This window comes from Tenrec ecaudatus, chromosome 3 (assembly GCF_050624435.1).
Source record: "Tenrec ecaudatus isolate mTenEca1 chromosome 3, mTenEca1.hap1, whole genome shotgun sequence".
In the NCBI taxonomy this organism is placed as follows: Eukaryota; Metazoa; Chordata; class Mammalia; order Afrosoricida; family Tenrecidae; genus Tenrec; species Tenrec ecaudatus.
This window is the reverse complement of record NC_134532.1, coordinates 181,547,359-181,568,632: the sequence shown is the minus strand read 5'-3', so window position 1 is coordinate 181,568,632 and position 21,274 is coordinate 181,547,359. Positions and strand designations below refer to the sequence as shown.

Sequence of the window (21,274 nt, the reverse complement as noted above, 5' to 3'; positions counted from 1 at the left end):
CTGATGGCTAGAATGGGTTGCTAAGAGGACATGCACTGGTCTCAGTGAGAAGGCTCTGGTAGCAATGGTGTTTATTTTCGCTGTAGGAAAGTGAGACTTGTTTCTTGAAGCCAAAATAAAAAAAATATAAAGAAAGAACCTTGGAATGAAACTATCCCCCAACCACGCCCCACCCACCCCCTGCAAGAAAAAGAACTCACTGACGTTGAGTCAATGCCAACTCATGGCGACCCTGTAAGACAGGGTAGAACAGTCGCTGTGAGTTTCTGAGACTGTACCTCTTTAGGGGGAGTAGAGAGCCTGGAAGCCATCTCTAAACAAACTAACAAAAACCTGTTTTAGCTCAAAAAGGAAAGAATGTCCTCCGTAAGTACTGCCCTGCCCTGCGTGTGCGCCTCACTCACCCCTGTAAGCGATCTTGGATGCCCTCTAAGGGAGAGCCTATAGGACAGAGTAGAGCTGCCCCTGCGAGTTTTACAGGAGTAAGAAGCCCCATCTTTCTCCTGAGGAGCAGCTGGCGGTTTCAAAGTGCCACAGCCCGGTGGGTAACCACTACGCCGCCCAGGTCCCAGCATTGACTTAAGGCAGTGAGTTTAGGATCCCAAAATGACAGCAGTCACGCTTTAGCGTAGATGCCACGGTTAGGGGGGCTGCATCTAAATAAATGGGGTGGAAGAGCTGGAGCAGAAGTAACGAGGATGTTGACAGACTGCGGAAAATGTCACCCACGCCACTCAACAGGAGGTATAGAGATTGGTAAAATGGAAACCTGCTTGGCTGTGTGTATTTTCACCAAAAATCCAATTAAATATTTTTTAAAGCCTCGAAATCATAAATCAGCAGATATAGGGGGAAAATTCGGATCAGCAGTGAACCATCCAAACCCAGTCATGGTTGGCTTTTAAAGTCATTTCTTTGCCTTCCCTCTCCCGGCCCCACCCCCCATGGCTGTTGCAGTGATTCAAAATTGAACTTGGGACTTGGACTGGGAGGTGGGGCTGTGGACACGCAGGGAAGGTACTAAAGAAATCTCTAAAGCCGAGGAAAGATTGTTGAGTCAAAAAAAAAAAGATTAAGATTCAACAGACCTGGCTTTGAATGAATTGTTTGATATGTGATTTGTAAACCAATAACTTTTAAAAAACTAGAAAATAAAGAGACCTGTGTGGGCATTCATGGAGGTCTAGACAAAGACATGTACATGCAAATATATATAGGAGGATGGGGAAATAGATCTATGTGTCTATATTTATAGGTCAAGTATTAAGGTGGCAGAAGGACCTTGGGCCTCTACTCAAACACTCCCTCAATGCATGAATACCTTCTTTTATTAAATTGGAACTCTATGATGCTCACTCTCCCGACACAACGGCTGGAGCCAAAGTGTGTGAACAAGTAAATGTGGTGAAGAAAGCTGATGGTGCCCGGCTATCAAAAGAGATAATGACTGGGGTCTTAAAGGCTTGAAGATAAACAAGCGGCCATCTAGCTCAGAAGCAACAAAGTCCACATGGAAGAACACACCAGCCTGAGTGAGCGAGTGGTCCCAAAGGGATCAGTTACCAGGCATCAAAGAACAAAAAATCATATCATTGACTGCACACCTCCATGATAGGATCGCTGAAGACAAATGGGTGCATAAGCAAATGTGGTGAAGAAAGCTGATGGTGCCCGGCTATCAAAAGAGATAGTGTCTGGGGTCTTAAAGGCTTGAAGGTGAACAAGCGGCCATCTAGCTCAGAAGCAAATAAGCCCACATGGAAGAAGCACACCGGCCAGTGCGATCACGAGGTGCCCAAGGGACCAGGTATAAGGCATCATGCAAAAAAAAAAAAAGATATAAGTGTGTGTATGTATGTGTATATATGTGTATATGTATATATGTATGTATATATATGTATATATATATCACATTAAATGAAGGGGGAAGTGCAGAGTGGAGACCCAAGGCCCAAGTGTCGACCAATGGAGATCCCCTCATAGAGGGGTTTAGGAGAGGAGATGGGTTAATTAGGGTGTGAGGTAGTATCGATGAAGAACACAGCTTTCCCCCGGATCCTGGATGCTTCCTCCCCCCAACTACCATGATCTGAATTCTACCTTGCAGGGCTGGATAGGACAGAGGCTGTACACTGGTGCATATGAGGGTTGGAGGTACAGGGAATCCAGGGTGGATGATACCTTCAGGACCAAGGGTGTGAGGGACGATGCTGGGAGAGTGGAGGGTGAGTGGGTTGGAAAGGGGGAACTGATTACAAGGATCCACATGTGACCTCTTCCCTGGGAGAGGGACAGCAGAGAAGGGGGGAAGGGAGACTCCGGATAGGGCAAGATATGACAAAACAACGATGTATAAATTACCAAGGGCATATGAGGGAGGGGGGAATGGGGAGGGAAGAGGGGAAAAAAAAGAGGACCTGATGCAAGGGGCTTAAGTGGAGAGCAAATGCCTTGAGAATGATTGGGGCAGGGAATGTATGGATGTGCTTTATACAATTGATGTATGTATATGTATGGATTGTGGTAAGAGTTGTATGAGTCCCTAATAAAATGTAAAAGAAGAAAAAAAATAAATAAATAAAGAGACCTGTGTTTGCGACGTAGCTGTTTCGTGGGTCCTTCCCCCTCTCACCCTTCAGGCGGGTTTCCTCATCTCAGAATCAAGGCATTTGTCTAGGTCAGGGGCCAGGAAATTGAGACAGAGGAGCCAATCCTGTCCCTCGCAATTTAAAAGTTATTAGAGAACCATAAATATATATTTTTGCAAACAAATGAAATCATTTTCTGCATAATATCTTTTACAATCTGTATAAATGTAATTATGATCATTTTATGTTCAGGTTTACTTCAGAGCCACATGTACGTCCTGGAAAAGTCGCATATGGCTCAAGCAACAATCTAGATCAACCTCTTTAAACCAAAAAAACAAATGCACAGCCATCTAGTCGATCCCTTAGGATGGGGTAGAATTGCCACTGTGGGTTTCCCCGAGGCTGTATCTCCGTGTGGGAGCAGGCAGCCTGGTCTGTCTCCCGAGGCGCATCTGGTGGGTTTGAACAGCTGGCCTTGCCATTAGCAGCCCAACTAGTGACTCACAACACCATTAGAGCTAGACCGCTAACCTCCAAGTCAATGGTTCAAACCCACCGCCAGTCCTCAGGAGAAGATGAAGTTATTTGCTCTTGTCAAGATGTACAGCCTTTCAGAAACCCAACAGGGTTGATATGAGTCAGAACAAGGCCACTATGAGTCGGCATCCACTCAACGGCCATGAATGTGAGTTCATGACTTGGAACCCAGGCTTTGGATTGAGACACACCATTTCGATACGGTGTAACCTTAACTCAAAGGGCAATGGCGAATCCAGGCCTTCACTGCCTCTTCTCGCATAAGGACCACACCAGCCGCCCAGGAGCAGACTGTGACTGTGGAGACCCCAGATGCGCCCATGTAAAACTCTGTCTCCATCGGTTGTTTAGTTTGTTTTTTCCCGATAAGGTTCCCAATGGTTGGTTTTGGGGGACGTGACTAGGCAGGCCTTTCTTCTGAGGAAGGAGCCCTGGCCGTGCTCTCAGGTAAAGGTTGTACATCTAACCAAAGGACGGCAGTTCAAACCCACCAGCCACTCCTCCGGAGAAAACTTGTGGCTATCTGTTCCTAAGTTTAACACCAAGAACACACACAACACTCCTCTAGCTCTTTAACTCTTCCTCCAACCACTATTATGATGTCAGTCCTACCACGCAAATCCCCCTGGACTGGTGTGCATACAGCATTACAGGTGCTGACAGACAGTTCAGTCACGGAACTCCTGTCCTACAGGGTCACTATGAGTCGGCACTGACTCGATGGCAGTGACTTTAGTTTTTTTATTGCTTGTCCTGTGTTTCTTAAGTGAATGCTTACTACTTCTTATTTAAATAGTTATGTTCTCATCCTTTAACGCTTCTGGACCAAAGACCATGCCTGAGTCCTCTCTGCACCCCTCACGAACATGTATCTTTCAACTGGGGGCCCAATGTAGCTTCATAGAAGCCCTGGTGGCATTGTGGGTTGTAAGTTGGGCTACTAACCACAGCGTCAGCAGTTTGAAACCAGCAGCCACTCAATGGAGAAAGATGAGGTTTTCTACTCTTAGGAGAAGTTACAGTCTCAGAAACTCACAGGAGCAGTTCTACCATGTGCTGTAGGGTCACTATGAGTCAGCACTGACTCAATAGCAATGACTGAGGTTGATTCTTGGCGGGGTGTAGCTGTATCCTACCATATCATCTCTCTGTCAGCTCAGCACACTGTGTTGGCTTGCCTGTTGCTATGATTTTAAGATGTTATGTCGCCGGTATTTCAAATGACAATAGGTTCTCCTACTGTGGACAGGTTTTAGTGGCGCTTCCAGACTAAGACAGACTAGGAAGAAAGGCTTGGCCCTCTACATCTGAAAATTAGCCAATGAACTCCTTGTGGGTCTAAGCACGACATGGGCCAGCTCACTTGTTTCAGATGTATCATCAGGAGGGACGATGCCTGGCTGAAGGAGGACATCGCGTCTGGGGTGGGTGAGATGGGCTGGCACAATGCCCACAAAAGCCGCTAGTACATTGGGAACCCATAGGACTGTGAAATGTCTCTCTCTAAGGTATAGTGTGTGAGGTCCCCAAGAGTCAGAGCCAGTTCAACAGTCGCCAGGTGGGTTTGTTTATGGGGCTCAAATGGAATCATTATATGTAGTCATTAAGTTACACCATATGGAGTAACTAATGAGAGGTAATAAAGGAAGGGCCCTTGGTACCATGGTGGATTACCAGTTAGGTTCCTAACCCTAAGGTCAACAATTGGAAATTAGCAGCCACTCCGGAGAAAGATGAGGCTTTCTATCTTCATAGAGGGTTATAGTCTCAGAAGCCCACAGCAGCTTATCTAGCCTGTCCACGGGGTCCCTATGAGGCAGAACTGACTGGAGGGCAGTACATTTGAGTGAGAGGCTAAAGGGGTAACATGTCCTCCTTTTCCAAGTGAAGAAGGAGCCCAGAATCTGCCAGCAAAGACTGTCTTGAGCTGCCTGAGGCCTTACTGTGATGGGTCCCTAGTCGTCTTGGACTAAACCACAGAGCGTCCGTTCCAATCGGGCGTTTGACCCCCGTGTTTGTTGATCGGTTCTTGAGCACGGGTGCTTCAGGGGGCCACCTGAGTTATGCAGCTCTCCTGAGCTCACCTTACGTCCCACCTGGGTTGCAATGCATCTTTGTACAACAAAACAATAAGGAAGATCTTGTTCCTAAAGTAAGGTGACCAGACGTCCCAATTTTTAACAATTTTTCCCGCATCCTGCAGCGTTTTTTAAAAAGTTCCAATTTTGGGAAAGAATGCACGACAAGCTAGGGTATACGGTTTTCAGCTGCCATGTGGCTATTTCGCCAGGATATGAGTTTTATCAATGGTGTCTCGCTTTACCAATGTTAAAATCTGGTCACCTTATAAAAGGAGTTCTTCCTGGTAGATTGTAGAGCACTGGGGAAGGGGGAGTATCATCCATCTAAGAGCCCCGGCCATCCCTACCTTGCTGGTTTCTTAGTCCGTGACTAAGAAACCTGTGATTTCACCACAAAACAAACTGCCCCTTGGGAGTTTTAGAAACTGTAATTCTTTACAGGCCTAAAAAAACCCTTTTTAGTCTCTTCGAGCCACTAGTGGTTTTGAACCGCTGGCCTTCTGAGTCACAGCCAAATGCATAACCACTACGCCACCAGGGCTCCTTATTTCACATGGGAGCTGTAATTCCAAAATACCAAGAGCCGTTTTACCCCAAGAAGCCGTCTCAACCAGCCCATTTTCCCACCTTTTCAAATGCAACTTGCATTTTTAGCCCGAGGGTTAAACAATGTATTAACGTACTGACTGATTTGGGATAGAATCCTCAAAACAACACCAAATTCAGTGTCATGGAGTTAAGAGCCCATCGATTCGGCTTCCTAGAGATCCTACTGCCCAGGGTGGAGCTGCCCTGAGCGTTTCTGAGACAGTGATTCTTTACGGGAGTAGAAAGCCTTGTGTCTCTCTCGTGGCCTGGCTAGTGGTTTAGAACTGCTGGCCTTGTGGTTAGTAGTCTAATACCTAACCCATCATGCAATAAGCATAAGAGATCCATTCAAGAATAAAAACTGGCAAGCTGGAAATGGCCAATTCCGTGGAATCGGGCCGTGCGTGTGCACAGTGCACGTACCCGTAACCGAGCGTGTGCACATTGCTCAGGCAGCTGGTGGAGTGCTTCAGCTCGGCGGGTTCCCGGAGAGAAAACGTCAACACAGGGCGCTACGGCTTGACATCTGAGACTCTCAGATGAATCTAAAGGTGGCAGCAGGGCCGCAGGGTCAAGTAGCTGATTCAATTACCTGGCCTCTGTCCCTTCCACTTCGGCTACACCGCAACCTCCCCTCCCCCAATGCAGCCTTTTCTAGAAGGACACAATACAACCCACAATGGACACATTAGAGAGTGGAAACTAACGCTCATTTTGAAGTTGTCTAGATTGTGTTTTAGATGTGCAGCAGCAATTTCAGGGTCTGTAGGGGGGGGGGGGTGAAGCGTCACCGTGGGGAAATGGAATCTAGATTTGAGGGACCTTGAAATAACCAGCAGGAAAACAGGACTTGGGACCCTGCTCTGGAAAGTAACACTGATCGAGAAGCGACGTCTCTCCCATCAAGCACCCGGTGGTGCTGCCGCGTAAGCGTTGGGCTGCTAACAGGGAGGTCAGTGGTTCAAAGCCAGCAGTCAGTGCGACGGAAAAAATGAGGCTGTCTGTTCCCGTCAAACTTGACAGGCTTAGAAAACCCTACAGAAGGTTGCCATGATCTGAAGCAACTTGATGGCAGTGGGTTTAGTTTGACATGGTTTTACAGATCCTTCTAGAAATGCGATGAGACCCTTTCTTTACTGAAGGCGCTTGTTCATCTGAGTGACTCCCTCTTCTCCCTTAGGTTCCGTGAACGTGGTACTTTCTTTCAGCCTGAGACCCTCCCATAGGCTGCTCTTCCTTTAAACCAGTGGTTCTCCACCTTCCTAAGGCCACAACCCTTTCATACAGTTCCTCATGTTGTGGGGACCCCCAACCATAAAGCTATTTTTGTTGCTACTTCGTAACTGCAATTTTGCTACTGTTACGATTGGGACGACCCCTGGTTCATTCGACCCCCAAAGGGGTCTCGACTCACAGGTTGAGAACCGCTGGTTTAAACACACCTCCAATTCCGTTGTCTAATAAACCATCCCTCCTCCTTCAAGACTCACAGCATGAAATTCCCTTGCCTGAGATTAGGTTAGGCACCTTGGTTTTAACCTCTCCTGGCTCCTTTCAGGTAGGAGCCCTGGTGGCATAGTGGTTACCCAACGGGGCTGCCAACTGCAAGGCCAGCAGTTTGGAACCACAAGCTGCTCCCAGGAGAAAGATAAAGCTTTCTACTCCCATAAAAGTCACAGGGGCAGTTCGACCCTGTCCTACAGAGTCCCTGTGGGTCAGCAGCAACTCGATGGCAAGGAGTTTGGTTTGCTTTTGGTTTAACTCTGTCAGGGTCCCTGGGTGATACAAACACTGTGGGGGGAAAAAACAATTCACAGTAAAAGAATCTACACGAAATCATCCAAATACAGCTTTTGCCAATCACTTCACCATCAGACTTTTCAGGGTACATTCACGGCTACAGATACACCTAGCTATCCGGTCCCCCAAATTAATCAAACACTCAGAAGCGAATACAATATATGTTGATATGAAGGGGGAGGTGGGGGGAGCGCAGTGTGTGGAGGTGGTGGTTAGCATTTGTCAACCAGCATGCTCAAGTCGTTTCTGACTCACAGTGACCCTGAAGGGCAGGGAACCCCGATGGGGGTTCCAAATCGGTGGCATTTTACGGGTTTAGAAAGCGTTTGCACTTCTCCTGAAGCGTGGCTGGTGGTTCTCAAACGGCTGGCCTCTGACTAGCTGCCCAATGCACAACCCAGGAGAGGCCGTTCTAGTCTGTCCCATAGTGTCCCCATGAGTTAGAATCGGCTGTGGGCTACCCTCCAGGTGGTGATCCACCCCTAGACTGCGATCCTTCAGGCACGGTGACGCTGAAGCAGCTCCACTTACCAGGCCTCCGCAGGGAGTCGAGGAACCGCTGGTCCGTGGGGTGAGCTGGGGCTCGGCGTCCTGCTAAGACCTCTGCTCCCTGGACTGTGAAACAGCAAAGATAACACGGTTGAGGCTCTGAGAGAGCACAGGAGGAGCATGTACTCAACGGCACTCAATGGAATGGAGGAGCCGGAGGCATACACAGCGCGTGGCTCTCATCACCCACCATTCGTGCTCAGGGGCACGGGAAAGCTAGATAACCGGACGGGATGTGACATTCCCACTGGCCTGCATATACACAGAGACAGCCGGCCACTTCCTGCAGTCTATTCTGCAGGACTGAAAATTTTCAAAATGGACCATGGAGTCGATTGACTCATAGGGACCCTATAGGACAGGATAGAACTGTCCCTGTGAGACACTTTGGGGGAGCAGCCGTGCTCCCTTTTACATTAGCTTGAGCACATTTAGGATGGGGTGGGGGAATGGGGTGAGCGGTCTCACTGACAAGGGGCAGAAGGTGGATGAGTCTACAGTCCAGGTTTGGACAGGTGCTACGGGCTCAGTTCTCTCACTTGCTACCTGGGGGATGTTGATCAACCTCTCTGAGCCTCCTCTTCCTTATCTGATATGGGCCTAACATTACTTGCGTCTTAGGGATGGAAGGAGCCCTGGTGGCATAGTGGGCTACACATTGGGCTGCTAAATGCAAGGTCAGCAGTTCAAAACCACCAGTCGCTCCCAACAGAGAAAAATAGTGCTTTCAACTCCCATGAAGAGTTACAGTCTCATTAGTCCACAAGGACAGTTCTGTTTTGTCTTACAGAATTGCTCTGAGTGGAGATGAGGCTTTCGGCTCCTGGGGACAGTTCTGCTCAGTCCTATAGTCACTAAAAGCTGGAATTGACTCAATGGCCGTGAAGGGCAGTGTGACAACAAACCAAGATGACAGATATGGAGGCCTGGGGGCCTCACACAGAGAAGATACTCACTGCAGGACGGGTGAGCCCTGCGTTCATTTGAGAATCTTTCTAAAGAGGCACATTAAAGAGTTTAAAGCAGCACAAAATGGTTTAAAGCAGTGTGTGATTTTCGTTTTAAATGTTTGCTCTGTTCTCCCCTGCCTGGTTGGCTTTTCTTCCCCAAAAGAAACACCAGCCGAGCCTGCTGGAGGTCAAGTCGCTTCTGACTTATAACGATCCCTCGTGGTACAGAGCAGAAGTGGTGACGCGCTCAACTACTTGCGTAAAGTTGGTGGTTCTGCATACCCACACCCAGGCTCCCCGGAAGACAAGAATGGCACGCCGCGTCTGAAAGCCACACAGCTGTTTCCTGCCCCTCTGGGGTCGCCATGAGATAGGGCCAACCCAAGCGCAACTAAGAAGGACATTTTTTTTTTTTTTACAAAAGCAGATTAAGCACATGCTATTAGTGGCCCTCTGTTGCTTCCCATCTACAGATGACAGGTCATATGTAAGACCCTTGCTCTCTGCCCCTCCCAAGAAGGACCACACCAAGCACTCAATCTCACACCAGGTAAGAAAAGCCCGACTTTCAAGCACAGACAGGTGCTGGGAACTCTGCTAACTCCCACAACCCAACGCGGCAATCGCTAGTTCCAAAGTTCCCCTCAGCTCACTGGCCTAGTTACTCAGGCTGAGCTGCTGATTAACATGCACAGTGCTTGAGGGAACTTCGACCCACAGCAACTTGGCATCATACTTGCCTCTTAATTCTAACCTGTGTCACGAGGGTCGGTTTCAAGGGTAATAAAGGCCTGGGCCTGTTTGCTTACAGCAAACGGAGGCAGTGCTGTGTCATTCTGCCGGCTGGGACCTGCTGTCCTCCAGCGTCTGGGCAAAAACGTCTGCAGCCCACAAGTCCGTTTGAGGACTGGACAAGAATCAAAGGGTATCCATTTCACCTCCACCCTACCTGGCGTTTGTTGTTAAAGGTGAATGTCGCCCCCAGAGCGAAGTGCAGATCACGTGTGCAGCGGGTGCATGCACAGATCCGTCCAGATCCTGCCTGGTGAGCCACTGGCTCTGTCACATGGGCTTCAGCTGTCCCTGTATTGGCTTAGAGAGGAGCCCAGGTGGCGCAGTGGCTACGACCCACAAGGTCAGCAGTTTGAAAACACCAGGAGCTCCACAAGAGGACCGACGGGGCTTTTTGCTCCAGTAAAGAATTACAGTCACAGAAAGCCACAGGGGCAGCTCTGCCCTGGCCTGTGGGTAGTGATGATTTAGTGAGTTTTTGAGTGTTGTAGTGACTCACCATAGGACCCGCCACAGGAGGAAGCCCCAGTACTTGAAAGTTCTGATCTCTTCCCCACTCCAAACCCCCTACCTTATGTCTAAACTCCTGTCTCAGTCTTCTGCTTTTAAAGTTCTTTTGACTAGTCCGTTGGGTGGATTCTGACTCCTGGCCAGTAGTTATAATCCCCCTTATTCTGCTCACCATCGGATTTGGGGGCCGTCATTTCTAATGGGGGAGGCTCATTCCATGCAATGACCCTAAAAAGCTATTTTAGGCCAACACTGTCATCCATAACCCAAAAACCACTGCCACCGAGTCTATACTGACTCACAGAAACTGTGTAAGGGCAGGATTGAGCTGCCCCTGTGCGTTTCCAAGACTGTAAGTCTTTCCAGGAATGGAAAGCCCCGTCTTTCTCTGCCCTTGGAAATGGAAGAGCAGCAGGCGGCGTTAAACTGCTGACGACAGGCATCGCAGCCCAACTCGAAACCACGACACCACCTGGGTTAGTTTTCCACAATTTGGGAGTTGAGGATTTGGGCACTGATACCATTCCTTTTTCTGGGTTTGGATCTTGTTATTTGCCATCTTTAGATCCATACATTCTTTTTTTCTCATTTAGCCTAAGGGATTATCTAAAGACATTTACTTGTTCTTTGTCACCAATCATGATCCTCTGTCCCTTTGACACGTGAACCGTCGCCACACCATGAAACAAAGTCCAGGCAGCCATGCTGACGAGGAAATCAGATGCTGTAGATGTGGACATGAGAGACTGAAATGGTTTGTGGGCTTTCCTTCCTACCCTCCCTCTCTCAGGAATCAGCGTAGCCCTTCAATCGCCTCGGTCCGTGCCGCACCTCTGGGTCTGTCGCAAAGACCCAAGTCAACTTACACTCACATTGATCCTACAAAGGGCTTTGAAGATGGTAAATCTTTACGGGAGCAAACAGCTCCCACACCCCCGTGGAACAGCTAGTGTGTATGAACCACTGTCCTGTGGTTAACACCCCAACACCTAACCTGTAACGACACCTTTAACCTCGCCCACCCCCTTTCCCTAGTCCAGTACTCTTCTGCAAAGGGAGCTCGGAAGAGAGTGGTTAAACAGGTGGGAGGTGGGTATTTTGACTAGGGTTGTGTGGCACAGTGGCTACTCAATTGGGCTGCTAACCACAAGATCAGTGGTTCGAAACCACCAGCTGCTCCTCAGAAGAAAGAGGAAGCTTTCTCTTCCCGTAAAGTGTTGGGTCTCAGAAACCCACAGGGGCAGTTCTAACCTAGCCTATAGGGTCGCTAGGAGTCAGCATCGAGTGAGTTGAGTGTGTTCATGGGGAGTTGAATGCCTCATACATTCATTAAAAATCATCACTTTAAACACACCCAGTACATTTAAATTTGACCTCAATAAAAGCCAAATGAAGACAGGAAGGGCTGTGTGGAGAGGAATCTGAAGGGAAACTAGAGCTTTCTATTCCAACTACTCCAAGGGAAAAAATTCATTTTCCTGAAAGAACGTGCCTTAAAACCTTTCTTTCCAAAATATCCTCTTTAAATGGGAAAAAGCAGGCTAGGAATGCAGGGAAAAAAAATTTTGTTGGTAATGCAGCAGCCTGGGCCCTCAGGACACATGTGCAGGACAAACACTGTCCTGCTGCAGGTGACTGGACAGCCGCCCTCTGGTGGGCTGCGGAGATATTTTATCCACGCTCCAAGTCAGACGGCAGGCACCTCACGCCTGTGCGCCCGGATTTCCCAAGGTCGCCCAGATTTCCCAAAGTCGGGATGCGTGGGAGTGCCAGCCGGTCTCCACGGACGGGGGAGGGCGGCACACTGTAAACCCGGCCACAAGCTGGGTTTGCAGGATTTGAGAAACTTGAGTTGTCACGAAATAAGGATGTCTGATGGGATGGTTTCCATGGCTGGCTCGATGTGAAGGGACTCCTGCTGCCCACAGGACCAGCGTCCATTAGCAGCTAGTCCGAGGGAGCTTCAGGAAGTTTGGATGGGACAACACTCCATTATCCATGGCCTCCATTGTTCCACAAGTTTTCTGGGGCGCAACACCCCCTCACCCCCATCCCCACCCCCACGATGTATCAAATCAGATCTGTGCAAATGACGGTGCCAACGCCACCATCTCAGAATAGGACTCAACGAAAGAGACACACACACACACACACACACACACACACACACGAGCAAAGACGGCCCTTCCCTCGGGTTTTAGTGCCGACAGGCCACACAGAAGAGGAGGGGCGGGTCAGGGAGCACTTGGGGGCGGGCGGGAGGGACGAGGTGCCTGCCTACAAGGTTCAGATTGCACATCTTTCAGAAGTTGCACCAGAAAGAGAAGATAAGACGATTACGCAACGAAGCAGTGGCACAGCGCACCGGCAAGTCTCCCCGTGGCCACCGGTCCTTACACAAGAGGGGGCGGCTCTAAACCATAGGACACACCTTTTTAAAAGCTGTGTTTCTGCTGTGGAGATGGATCGTTGCCTTTCGTTTCAATTCATGTTGCTCGGACCCTGCAGTACCAGGCTGGGCGAACACCCCCCACCGCCTCACAAATGGCCTCTGAGCCGTCATCTAGAAGAGCGAATTTTGTCATTTTTTAAGTCTCTGGTGGTTTCTCCTCACAACTGAAGTAAAATCTAGCGTCTTCCCCACGGCGCCTCTCGGGTCTCACACTCATGACTTGGCTTGGGTTTCCTCTCTGATTTCGTTACCCACCTCTCCCCCACCCCCAAACCTCTGTCAGGCCCTTTCACCACACCCACTGCCAGCAAGGTCCTCCCCACTCACAGCCACCCTATAGAACAGTGGTTCTCAACCTATGGGTCGCGACCCCTTTGGGGGATCAAGTGACGCTTTCACAGGGGTCGACTGATTCATAAAATATAGCAAAATGACAGTAATGAGGAAGCAATGAAAATAATTTTATGGTTGGGGGGTCACCACAACATGAGGAACTATTAAAGTATCAGGGCTTTAGGAAGGTTGAGAACCAGTGCTACTACATCCTATGGGGACTGACAGCCTGATCTTTCTCCCATGTAGCAGTCAGTGGATTTGAACCGCTGACCTTGCAGTGGGCACCCAATGCTCACCCTGAACGGAACCTCTCCTGGTTTTAGCACTCGGTGTGCCTGGGTTTTTCTTTCCCAGCCCTCCTCGGGTGGCTCTCTCTGCTCACTGGTCCCTGCTCCAAGCAGTCTTCCCCGGCACCACGGTCAAAGCAGAACCTTTTCCTCAGATTCACAGGAGGTGCAAGCCCCTGGGCGGGGCCATCAGTGAATGAGCTGGTTGGAGACGCCCTGGAAGGGCATTGCAGAAAAAACGATCGGACACACCAGCCGCCCGCAGCGAGGCAGGCTGGGAGGCCTGGGGTGTGCCGAGTCTAGAGCTGGGTGGGCCAGTGTGTGTCTAGATACGTGTAGGAAAGCACAGTCCAGGGCAGAAAAGAAACGTTTGAAGATGCTCATGGTAGCAATTGTACAAAGCTGCTTGATGTGACTGAACTATATGGAATATGATGCGTGTATTAACTCCCAATTTACCCAAAAAAAGTTTAAAAAATAGAGTCCTTGTGGCATAATGGATTAAGACTTGGGATGCGAACCACAAAGTCAGCAGTTCAAACCCACCAGCCACTCTGTAGGAGAAAAATGATTTGGGTTCCCGTAAAGATTTACAACTTCAGAAACTCAAAGAAGCAGTTCTGCTCTGTCCTGTAGGGTCTCTATGAGTCAGAATCAACTCAATGGCCATGAGTTGGGGTGAGAAGGTCCAAAGGCGTTTTAAAGTGTGTCAGCACTTTTGTTTCTATGTTCTAAACAGATTACTAGACACCGCTCCATTTGGCCATCAGCGTTCTAATCTCACCAAGTATGCTGGAGGTTGACTTCATTTCGAGCTCTAAGTCCCATCATCACTTCCTTAGGGAAGCCTTCCTCCAAGCCCCCCAAAACAAACCTCCTCCTCCGCCTATGCCTCTCCTGGTGTATTCTCTCACAGCCACCCTATAGGACAGAGTAGACCTGCCTCTGGGTTTCCAAGACTAACTCTACAGCAGTGAAAAGCCTCAAATTGCTCCTGCAAAGTGGCCAGCGGGTTCAAACTGCTGACCTTACAGTAACCACTACAGACTCCACAGCAGTGAGTGAGTGAGTGAAGGCCTATCCCCCTTGACGTAGCCACACCTCCCTAAGTGAGTTCCCTAGTTACTTTCATCGTGGCAGGTGCTTTGTCTGGTGTGTTTGTACTTATACTTCAGTGCCTGTGTGCCACGAATGAGTGAGTCTTGAATTTCTCAAGAGAGCCAGGGCTTGGCCCTCAGACACAGAGCCTTCTGCCTCTGGCTTGTGAAAGCCGCTCATTACCTGAGCTCCTCCGCCGCCGGGCATTTCATCACACGCTGCTCAGGGACGTGGCATCTGCTGACTTTTAACCTGTGGGATAAGTTTCTTTCCTTCCTCTCCAGACTACAAATGCAGTAAATGAAACTGCCTGGAGTTTGCACTGGTGCTGTTCGGGGCCTATCTGTTGACTCTGTGGCTTCAGTTCGTTCTCCATCCAGGTTTGGGTTTTTTTCCCTCCCCTTGGTAAGACTGAGGCTCGGATCAGACCCCTGACTCTCCTGACCCCCGAGTCTGCCATTCTCCCCTGCGGATGGCGCCGCCGCATTGAAACAGGTTCAGCAACCATGTCCAACGGTTCTTCCATTTCATTTGGCTCTACCCTGACCGGTCCACATTTAGTCAGGCAGTTGGGTGAGTGCCCGACTCCCTGCTAGACTCATTGGATAATAGGGCTGACTTTGACTTGGCTTTGACTAGGTTAAACCGTTAAAAAAAAGAAACCCATTACCATCAAGTCAATTCTGATTCATTGTGACCTAGATAAGAGTCCCGGGAGTTGTAAATCTTTATGAAAGCAGACAGCCTCATCTTGCTCCACTGGAGCAGCTGCTGGGTTTAACCACCAACCTTGCACTTCAGTCCAACCCAGACACAAACCAGGACTCTGTTGTACCCATGTTAAAAGAGTATAACATACTGTCAAGCATATTACATGAATTTAATAGGTTACCATGACAGAAAAATTTTTCTGATACCTTTTATTTTATATTAGTCTTAATAAATAACCGTTGTTACTTCAACATAATCATTTAAGTATCTAAATGTCATTTGCCTACATGAACATGTTGAACATGTTTTACAATCCTCACCCAACCCCCACCCCAAAAATAAAGCTACTTTGTTTTATTTATTTTCATTACATTGATTGTGTCTCACTCTGACTGCTGGCTGTTTCTTCAGAGCCTTACCAGGCCAAGCTAGACTAGACACTAGGAGAAGGTAGGGTCTTTGCCTGCCTCGTTCATGGGCCTGGCTTATAAGCAGGAAGCAGCCGCTGCAGAGCCAATTCTGATTCTCATGGGGTCCACGTGTCAGAGTAGACTGGCCTCCGTGGAGCCTGCGATGGCTGGTTCTTCTCAGAAGCAGATCACCAGCACTTTCTTCTGAGGCACCTCTAGTTCGGTGCCAGTTGTCCCATCTTCCAGTTAGCAGGTACTCAACTCAAGGTAGCAGTTAACCAGGTTGTCCTTGGAAGAAGCACGGCCAGAGTGCTCCTCAGAGGCAAGGGCAGGGAGACCGTCACATACTTGAGACATGTTGTCTGGAGAGCCCAGTGGCTGGAGAAGGACCATACTTGGTACAGGAGAGGGGTGGCGAAAAAGAGGAAGGCCCTCGAGCGCCATCCATCGATGGACGTGGTGGCTGCAGCAGTGGGCTCACGTACCGGAAGGACTGTGAACATGGCGCCGGACTGGGCATTGTTCCCTTCTGTCATGTGTAGGGCTGCTATGGGGCTGAGCCTGCTCCGTGGCCCCTAAGGCCAACAGTAGCACAGGATGAGCTCTTGAGGCCCATGGTAGTTACATCATCTGGTGTCAACTTGAGAGGATTCTGAGTGAAGGGATGGAGTCTACTCTGTCAATCGGGTCACAGCCTATGAGGCCTCTGTGTGGGCGTAGCTTTCTCCTCAGAATTCTGGGACTTGCTGCATTTCCTCCTTGGAGGTAGGAGACACCTCTCTCTCTGCTCAGGTCCTTGGAGACTCTCTACTAGTAGACAAAGCTGACTCCCTGCAAGACATCCTTGAGGAGAAGCCACATGGACCTACCCTGATGCAGCCAGAACCCTGGTCCTGGAAAAGCCACATGGAGACCCCTGCCAGTGCTGAGATGCTTACAATGCCACTGGAGCTCCAAGACTTCCCACCCACTGGCCTGTGATCTTCCTACATTCAGCATCATCGCATGTGTTTCTTGAATCTGAAGAGGACTTTATAGATTGGTCTTGAACATATGGGCTAACATTGGACTTATGGACTTGATCTGGGCTGGGGTGTTTTCTCAACATTCAATTGCTCTTAAAAATAAAGCTCTTTCCTATACACACACGAGTGTCTGTGAATTTGTTTCTCTAGTCTACCCAGACTAACACAAGGCCGCTATTCCTTCTATGAGAACCCAACCAAGCCTCCCAGGATGTGAGTTGGTGAGTCATCACTTCACTAACTATGCAAATCAACTGCATTTCTGCCCAAAGCCCTGAAGAGCGGGCAGTGACGAATAAGCAGATCGGAAGCCAACACTGGAGAAAAAAACAGATTAAGAAAAAAAGAAAAACCCCACTGAGTCCAAACCCTCAGAGCGACCCCACAGAGGGTGTCTGAGCCTGTCCGTCTTTCCTAGAAGCAGCCAGCCTCCTCCTCGCGCCGAGCAGGACTGTGCGTGCCAACCTTGCAGTTGGGCGTGCCCACGGCTGACCCACCGCCCCCCAGAGCACCTGGCCTACAGGAGGGCTTCAGAATGTTGACGCGGGACCAGCATCCAGGCAGGCAGGCTGAGGGGTGTTTCAGCCTGCACAGACAGACGGGCAGCCAGCCAGCTCTCGGAGCATGTCCTGGTGCAGCACAGTTCTTTTCCGTTTTACGGAGCCCACCCTCCACTGCCCTCAAGGCCCCGCCCGAGTCGGGAAGACTAGTTAGCGCAAGTGGGGGGGCTGTTGTCTTGCTGAGTCAGGCCCTTTAGTTGAGGGTAGCAAGCACACTCCTTCCTGATTTCTCAATTCCTCTTTCCTGCCGGTGGCACAAGGCAGACCGTCCGCCTGACTCCCGGCACACAAGCACCCCATTAAGAAAGAGCACCGTGTTCCCGCAAAGCAGGATCTAAAGCGGTTTTAATGATTCCACTTACTCTGTGTTGTTGCGGGGAGGTAGTCAAACTGTTCGTGATCCCTGTGAGACTGATACCTACGGTGGTCTCCTTTGTTTGATCTCATTTGGGGAGAAGATCAAATTCCTTAGGACAGTCAGGCTGATTAGCATGGAGGTCTGTGAATCATTCACTCCTAACTCCACATTCACTGGTCTCATTCCCGCTGCCACCGCCACCCCCACCCCTGCCCCTACCTCTTGTCAAGTTGCCAGCCTCACAGTAAAAACCAGACCTTACTCAGACTCCTATTGGCCCATCAGGACAGAGCAGAACTACTGTGGGTTTCCGAGGCTGTAAATCTTTCTGGGAGCTGAAAACCTCATCTTTCTCCCATAGAGCGGCTGGTGGATTTGAACTGCTGGCTCGATGGTTAGCAGTTCACTGAGGGCCCCACAGAAGAACACTGTTGTCAAAACACACCCGAACCACTCAGAGTTTCCACAAGTTTCAGCCATTTTCCTAACAGGGCCAGGGATTCGTTTCCCCACTGTGCCTCCTGTGGAATTGGAACGCAGCGATGGAAAATGGGCAGACAAGTCCTAGAGCTGACTGAAGATGAGATGCAGAGAGAGCTGGCCAGGGGATTCTGTCTCAAGCCGCCAGCCCTTTCCCAAGTCTAGGTGAGTCAGGAGTGTGGTTTCAGATGGCCAGGACTTTCTTCCGGCTCTCAAATAACCAACCGAGCACAGAGGGTGCTTGCCAAGCTAAAGTAAAAAGCAAGCAAACAAAATACTCAGATGGATTGGAACTTAAAAGTGCCACCACCTCCTCCCTGCTCCTTTCCGTGTGGCCGCCATAGGCCTGCACCGTTCAGCCAGACTCTCAGGTGCCCCTCCATGTAAAATTGGATGACTTCCAATGTTCTGTTGTTTGTTTCTTTCTGCTGTTCTTTTTTGGCTGTTTCTCTAAGGAGCCCTGGTGTCAGGTAAGCATCAGACCAGCTTACCTCAAAAAGTCAGTGGTTCAAATCCACCCGCCACTCTGTGGAACAAGGATGAGGCCATCTGCTCCCAAACAGACTCACAGTTTTGGAAGCCCTGTGGAACGGTTATGCCCTGTCGTGCAGGGTCGCTGCTAATCATTATCAACTCCACGCAGTGACCATCTGTCTGTGTCCTCATTGCGGACCACACCAACTTACACCTAAATCCTGGCCCCTTTTTCTTTTATTATTTGCCAAGTTGCGAGCACTGGCTATGGGCTGGAGGGAAAGCGCTGCACTTCTAACGGCCAGACCAGAGGCTCAAAACCACCAGCTGCTCGGAGGGAGAAAAGGAGGCTGTCTGGTCCAGTAAAGATTTCCAAACCGAACCAAATTCAGTACCATCCCGACTCGTAGTGACCACTCTACAGGACAGTGCGGAAGGTCCCTGTGAGTTTCCAAGACGGAACTGCTTACAGCAGTAGAAAACCTCGGAGTTTCCAAACTGCTGGCTCTGAGCTTCGCAGCCTAATGGGTAGCACTACAGAGCTGGGACTCCAAACTGTGAATGTGTTGCAATGAGTTAAAATAGACAGAGGGTGGGTGGCAGGTGGATGTGTCAGATGGGAGTCCCTGAGTGGTAAAACTGATTAAAGACTCACTACTACGAGCGGTCAGACCCCCCAGAGATGCCTCAGCACCAAGGCTTGGCCAGCCCCTCTGGCGAGTCACAGCCATCAGAACCCTACGGAGTGGGAGTTCTACTGGACAACACTCCTCGCGGTGTCCCAGTTAGCACAGGTGCAAGGGCGCCTGCTGTGGGCTGGTTGGCTGGTAGTACGTGCCAGACGTGGTGATAACCCTGCCCGGTTCAAGCCCTCCCAATAAACAAGCAAAGTCCAAACTGTAAAACTCACGCCCTGGCTTCAAGGAAATGGAGACTGGTCATCTGATTAAAGGATGCTGCTGGGCCTTAAGCCCACTGTCCTGGAGTTAAGGAATCTTTGTGAAGGCAAGGAATCTGGCACCCAGCCAGTGACACCTAACCAGCCTGGTTAACGCACTGCACCCTTGGGGACCTGGAAACCTGCTCCTCCCATCTATAATGCACTCAATGATCCATTCTTAACCTTTCTCAAACCAATGGGCACGAGGGGTCACCTTAAAGACAAGTATTGACACAGTGGCAGGTTGTGTGTTGGCACAGCACAGTGGGGGTGGGGGTGGGGGTGGGAGGGTGGGGGTGGGGGTAGGGTGGTGGTGGTGGTGGTATTAGGTGTCACCCAGTCAGTTTTGACCCATAGCAACACAGGATGATACAATACTCAGGGTCCTATGCCATCCTCACCCATGATGAGCTTTTACAGACCTGGAAATACAAGGCAGCCCCGCTGAGTTTCTGGGGAGTGAAACCTCGGAGAGACGGAATTCCATGGGCTGCTGGGTTTTCCAGGTCTTTCTCCTGGGGAACCAGTCAAAAACCAAACCAGGCTCGCCGCTACAGAGGCCATGCCAGCCCATCTCGGCCCTCTCAGGTGGAACAGAACTGCCCCTAGGGTTCCCAAGGCTCTTAATCTTCCAGGAACGGACAGCCTCATTTTTCTTCCTCGGAGCAGCTGGGGGGCTCAAACCGTGGCCTTTGCAGTGAGCGGCCCAACACATGACCCAAACCCCACAAGGTGCATGTGAACTACTCTCCTTGTAGTTAACGGCCAACCACTGTGGCCAACTAAGAGGGAATTTCAGAAAGTTCACGGAAAAATGTCACTACCTTTTCATTTCTATTTTTCCACGCACTTTTTAAAGAAGCGCCTCCTATTAATTGAGGGCCAGCTGTGTGCTAACCATTCCCCTGGTTCGTCTTCTGTTCCCTAGTGACATGACACCCCCCCCCCTTCCTCCCGCTGCCTCTCCCAGTGGCCATTAGCTGCCCTTATCACACAGGCCTCCAACCACCAGGGCGACCTCAACCCCATAATGCCTGCCCATCAAGACAGGTGTGAGTCACTCCGTTTTCAGTGGCTGGCGTTGGAAGTCCACTGCCAGGCCTTTCTCCCGACCCCACCTTTGTCCGGAAGCTCTGCTGAAACCTGCTCAGCCTCATAGCTCCACACAAGCCTCCAGTGACTGTCTGCGGTGCCCTGGCAAGGAATCAAGCCCTGTAACTCAGCCCATGGCCACTGAGTCAGTGCGACTCACAGAGGCCCTGCAGGACGGGAGAGCGACCTCAGTGAGTTCCCGAGACTATAACTCTTTACAGGAGGAAAACGTCCCCATCTTTCTCCCGGGGAGCAGCTGGTAGTTTCAAACTGCTGACCTTGTAGGAGTCCAACTTGTAACCAAGACTCCTTCCAACCCCGTAGAAGGCAACCTATCACTGACCACCCCCACCCACCCCCTGCAGCACCCCGCCGTGGCAGCAAAGCACCCCTCCTGACCAGGACATGACAGCAGTGTTTCTCAGCTGAGCCTGAGAGTGAGAAACACCCGATCCCTGGGCCTCACCTGGACTGCCAAAGAAGGGATCTTTTTGAACAGCACCAGTGATTCTTATCATCAGGGATTTTCCTATCCCCTTGGGGGTAAGGACACTGTGTGTGTGTGTGTGTGTATGTGTGTGTGTGCATGTGTGTGTGTGCGCGCGCGCGCGCTAAGCATCGGCCTGCTAAGCTAACCGCAAGGTCGGGGTGAA

The 21,274-nt window shown here is 50.0% G+C and overlaps 1 protein-coding gene across 1 annotated transcript in view; it reads right to left on the bottom strand.

Annotated features, from left to right (window-relative positions):
- RBM47 (RNA binding motif protein 47) overlaps positions 1-21,274 on the bottom strand; it is a 163,327-nt gene that overhangs the window by 86,946 nt on the left and 55,107 nt on the right. The window contains exon 2 of the mRNA XM_075544406.1: positions 8,129-8,212. The gene's annotated coding sequence lies outside the window, so the exon portion shown is untranslated. The remainder of the gene's footprint in view (positions 1-8,128; positions 8,213-21,274) is intronic.